Genomic DNA, 6,000 nt, shown 5'->3' on the forward strand with positions numbered 1-6,000 from the left:
AATGACCACAGAGCTGTGAGCTAACACTGAGGTGAGGACAAGCAAATACCACACAGGCCTCCTCCAGTCGCTGCCTTTCACAGAGCTTTGAATAGCTGCTTATAATCAAGATCTTTGTGTGCAATTTATCCTATTGAAAACTGAGTGATCCAGAAATGATTGTTTAATTTGTAGTGCTTTAATGATGCAACAAAGATAACACAGCCTAAAACACCACGCGCAATCAGCCCCTTAGTGCCAGAAAATGAGAAATAGTCTGCGGCAATGCACAAATAGACAGAAATAAAAAACCCAGAAACAAAGCATGAATTTTGATTTTTTTTTTTTTTTTTTAAGTTTCCCCATTAGTACCACTGTCCCTGTGTGGAGGACATTCTGTCTGCAACCTTCAGTTATGTAAACTCACCAGTGTATCAGTGTATGTCTAATACATGGGACCCCAGGTCATGGAAATAGACCCAGCACTGCACTGTTTACATTCTAAATTTGCATATGGAGACAAACAAAAGTAAGAGGGAATGTTGTGCCTCAGGCTCAGGTGCTTTAACGTAAAACTATTTGCCCCTCTAAAGATCCCATTATCTTAAGTCATATATATATAAACCTTATTCATATATCATCACAATGTACAGATGACCTCGATCACTGGGTGAGAATTCACGTTTGTTGAATTTTTTTGTGCTAAAAGAAAAGTATGACAAGGTAATTATTCACATCATCGGTATGGGACTGAGAGAAATATCTAATAACATGTTTGTTCTGTGAAAGTGACCTGAGTGAGACAAAGGAGAGTCGCCAGTCCAAGCCATTAAGAACATCATGCAGAATTAAACCAAGTGAAATTTTACATGGTTTATACACGGCCAAAGGAAAATGATGATGAGCAAGAACCTTAAAATGTCTTTATTTTCACATATACAGAAAAAGTATGTAATTCTGTCAAATGGGCTACAATAAATCAGGTGAGGCCTTATTGTGCACAGGATTTTTAGTTTATGTTTAGGACCTTAATTAACAACATGACACAATTTTACTGCCGTAAACATTGTTTCTTTTCATTATCAATTATCCTGTTGTTATTTGGTCAACTGATCAATTGATTGTTTTATCCATAAAGTTTCAAAAGTGTTTAAAAAAATGGCCATCACAAAGTGAAGTTTTTTCAGCCAGCACCAAAAGACTCAAACATCGAATTCATTATCAAAATAATTGTAAATTAATTTTTCATTGAATTGCATGTGCTTACTAATATTTGGAATCAGCTTTACGCAGTATTTCTTGATAGTCACTTAGCTAAAAGAAGACCATTTTAGAAAGCAAAACAAAGCTGGGCTTGAAATATTTGAATTACTTATCTTAATAAGGCCTTAGACACCGAGATAATTCTTTCAACAACTATGAACACTAACAGATGATTAAGAGACCGGAGTTATGACAGAAACTTACATTAAACTGAATGACACTCCCCTGTGACACAACTGCTTTCTGCCCATAAGCGTCTGACACACGGTACAGTATTTAAATGGCTATTATCTCAATAACTTCCACGCTGAAAGCAACAGCATGACCTCCTTGATCACACACTCCATTTCCAGCACAGAAGACCTAAGCAGCAGCGCTCATTTGATGTGTTAATGAACTTGTGCCACTTCTCCCCACAAACTGCTGCTGTCATAAGACACATCACATATCATCCCAGCCAACCAAGTGTGTTCTGAGCTCATTTTCAGAAAGAAAAAATACACACCACACTGATTTTCACCTACACATATCCAGACACATATGCCTCCACATAGTGATGTTGAGCAGGAGTGACACAGACATGGAGTCTGCCTGAGGTGTGGGAGGCTGATGTGAACAAGAACACACACACAAATACGCACACACAGTGATGTCGGGACACAGCTAGTCGGCTAATTCGCGTCCGTTCCACATGAGTCAGACCTCTTCGTCCTTATTTTTAGAGATGAGTGAATGTAAACAGTGGAGTGCTCCTGCGGGTGTGGAGGCATGACTGTGCCTGAGTTTCAGTCAGTCAGAGGCAAGTTTCATCAGCTGGTTAAGGATCAGTATGTCAAAAACAAAATGACATATACTTTCTTCTTAAATGGTCTGTCAGTGGACACCAGTCTATTAGCAGTGTGTACCTATGCATGCACAGCTTGTGTACATTTATAGATGTGTGTGTGTGTGTGTGTGTGTGTGTGTGTGTGTGTGTGTGTGTGTGTGTGTGTGTGTGTGTGTGTGTGTGTGTGTGTGTGTGTGTGTGTGTGTTTGAGTATGAAAACTCCCTGATAATTATATCGCATTCCTTCCCATCAGCATTCTCGGGGTTACATGAGTCTTGGGCTGCAACAGCTGGGGATGAGCATTGACACACATGTAAAACATGTAGACACACATATGCTATTTATGTGTATGAAGGTCTTATGTAAATCCACCTATGACGACAGAGGCGTTTAACAAGCGGCAGGGGATTGGGACAGAGGTATCCTGAGCTGCACTATTTGAATTTCATAACAAATTAAATGAATACATTTGTCACTGAAACCATGATAGACGGTGGACAGCAGAGGATGGGTTAGGAAGACACACAGCCAGACTGTTTCACAATGGTTTTATTTCCTCACTGTATTTATCTCTTTTATAACCCAAAACCCAAATCGATGTAATCCCAGCTAATCCAATTGAGGCCTGGCAGTGTAATGCGAGCCAGAGTAACACCCATGGGCCGATTCAAGAGGGCGAAAAGTCTTCCTTCATTTGACCTTCATGGGTGAGCTTGAATAAAGAGTGTGTTTAGTGTTAATCTGTGCCTCTGGTGGTTCATTATAGTAATTAAGAGGTCAGTGTAAATGCGTTTGACAGACTGGACCGGCGTGCTGTGCGTGCGACAGGAGCCTGAGGCCAGCTCGAGGCCCAGCGCCTGGTCATCAGCGTCACTGCCACCGTTATGTAATAGTCTAATTACATCTTGGCTCGATTGTGCTTCTCCTCTCTGTCCTTTGACATCCATTTCTCTGCCTTTGTCTGTTTCTTTGTCTGGATGAGCAGGCACTGCCTCCGTGCACTGTGTTGTCATTTGATGTTTGTATTAATAGTCAGTTTGATTCTATGTAGTAGTGAAAATCATCTAGACGTGGGTCCTGTTAGTATGAGCAGGGCTTAAGTGCAGAGGCTGCAGCTTGTGCATATGTGAGAGCAGGGATCAAGAGAGTAGGGACTTTATGTATTGAAAGGTTTAGCTTGAAGTTATGGCATGATTTTATCTTCCTCTGATAACTAATCATTGCTTTCTGTTACATCATGTTGTATACACTGCCTGGCCAAAAAGAGTTGATGGAATAACCTGGTCATTCAGTATTCAGGTAGTCAGCTGACCTCATTCTTTGCACACATGATGTTGCTGAACCTAGACCTGACCAACTGCAGCAACCCCAGATCATAGCACTGCCCCCACAGGCACTAAGCATGATGGGTGCATCACTTCATCTGCCTCTCTTACCCTGATGCGCCCATCACTCTGGAACAGGGTAAATCTGGACTCACTAGACCACATGACCTTGCTCCATTGCTCTAGAATCCAGTCTTTATGCTCCCTAGCAAATTTTTCTGATTAGCCTCACTGATCAGTGGTTTTTTTAAGGCTACACAGCTGTTCAGTCCCAATCCCTTGAGTTCCCTTCTCATTGTGCGTGTGGAAATGCTCTTACTTACACTACTACACATAACTATTAAACATAGTTACACTAACACTATTAAACATAGCCCTGAGTTCTACTGTTGTTTTCTATGATTTGATTTCACTGATCATGATCAATCAGGACTTCTTTCCGACCACATTTCCTCCCTGACGATGATGATTCTCCACTATCCCTCCAGTTTTTAATGATGTGCTGGACAGTTCTCAATTTTAGTAGTTTCTGCAATCTCCTTAGATGTTTTCTCTGCTTGATGCATGCCAATGATTTGACCCTTCTTGAACAGACTAACATCTTTTCCACGACCATGGGATGTGTCTTTCAACATGGTTGTTTAAGAAATGAGAAGCTACTCATTGCATCAGTTCGGTTAAAATAACTTGTTGTCAGCTGAAAGATAATCGCCCATGCGAGTAATTATCCAATAGGAGGCCCTAACCTACTTGTTTAGTTAAATCCAGGTGGCAACTTTTTTTAAATTTTGGCCAGGCAGTGTATTTGCTTTAATCATTCCTGGAAGCTTTGTTAACCTCTTATGATACAGTGTTTTTTATATATAGACTTTTTATGTACTATGTCTGACTTGATGTATGAGCTTGTTGGCTGTTGTTAGCTTCTCAACAGAAGACTGCCTTTTTTTCTCAAGTATTTTTTCAGTCCACTGGTCTGCCATCTAGCTTTAAAGGTTCTGACTAAGCAATCTTAACTCAAGGTCCACTTACTTGCTTTTTCTTGATCTCTTGATCACATCTCATAGTATTTGTAAGCAAATGCAGTTGGCTTTGTTTTCATGGGGTCACATTACCTGATAAAGGTCATGGGATGCTCCTGCAAGCTCCTTGAAAAGCTAGTAGGTCGAGGTGGACAGTATGATGGCATGGCATGCTATAAAGCTGCCAGTGTCAGCTGGTTGGTCCACTGCTTTGGTCCAGACTGAAATACTGGATCAACCGAATGTATTGCCTCAACATCTGGTACAGACAATCATAGCCCCCTCTGAATTAAGTGTAATAACTTTGGTGAACCTTGTATCTAACGCCATCAGGTCAAAATTTAATTCAATTTGCTCATTACTTTATGACTTTATGACACCTCCAAAACTAATGACCCTCCCATCAGCCTCTGAGGTACTTTGGGTGTCATGCTAATTAGCCAGATAACATGCTAAACTGAGGTAGCTCATATGGTAAAGAGTTGCAGCTAAACATTAATATGTTAGCGCTGCCACTGTGAGCATGTTAGCATGATAGCATTTTCTTCAAAGTACCGCTGTGTCTAAGCGAAGTGTCACCGAACCGCTCGCAGGATTGTAGCCTCTTAGCCTTGTTTCATATTTATAACTCACGTCTTTGTGAGCTGTGACAAGTTGGCCTGATTAGATGAAGAACTCCAGTGGTAATTTAATCAGGGCAACAAAGGAGAGCTGAACTTAAAAATAGATCCTTTGTGCAAAATGAGTCGATGCGATGTCTTTGTTCCACACCTTTGATCATACTGTAAAAAGGAAGGAAAACCTGCTTTCCTATGATAGGGGGCCTTCGAGCTGAGGAAGTGCCTCTTGGCTGAGGATGAAGGAGTGAAAATTAGCTACAATTCAATTCAAATTCCTTTATTTGTTATCTGATAAGTCCAACTTTGGACTTACAGCATGAATTCATATGGGCACTCTGAGACAGATTATTGAATGGATGGATAAAACAACATTTCTAAGTCATTAGAGATCTGTTTTTACTTTGACATTAAAGGGTTGTTTTCTGTTGATCAGTGTCGTAAAAGAAAAGCTGAGAAAAAGGAGGAAGAAAGCAGCAGTACTCACACACAGCTGTGAATCAGCTGAAGGAGTGTTGTGGCTGTATCTGACTTCTCATCGCTCCATCCTTACATTAAAATACAGCTGCCTATAATCTCTTCAAACCAACCTAAAAACCAACTTTTCACGAGTCGGCGCACACATACACACCTCACTGGTGGCTGAACTCTGATCAAATCATACACAGATATTTGAGCAGATTAGGAGATTAATCCACAGCATCATGTTAATCATATGAGATTTCTTTTCTCCCTGCATAATCTTTATGAACTAGAATTGCATTTCCTATGTTCTGTCTTTCATCTCTCCCTCATTACATTATTGACCTGTTTATGTAACTGCCTGTGCTCAGCTTGTCACCACCGTGTAAACTCAATTCAGCACCTGTCAAAACAGACTTGGCTTTATTCCTGATGCATGCAGTTCTCGCTTTATGTCTTTATGTCGACATGAATCTACCACAATTTGACTGCTTCCCTCCTCATAACC

This window comes from Chaetodon trifascialis, chromosome 3 (genome assembly GCF_039877785.1).
Source record: "Chaetodon trifascialis isolate fChaTrf1 chromosome 3, fChaTrf1.hap1, whole genome shotgun sequence".
In the NCBI taxonomy this organism is placed as follows: Eukaryota; Metazoa; Chordata; class Actinopteri; order Chaetodontiformes; family Chaetodontidae; genus Chaetodon; species Chaetodon trifascialis.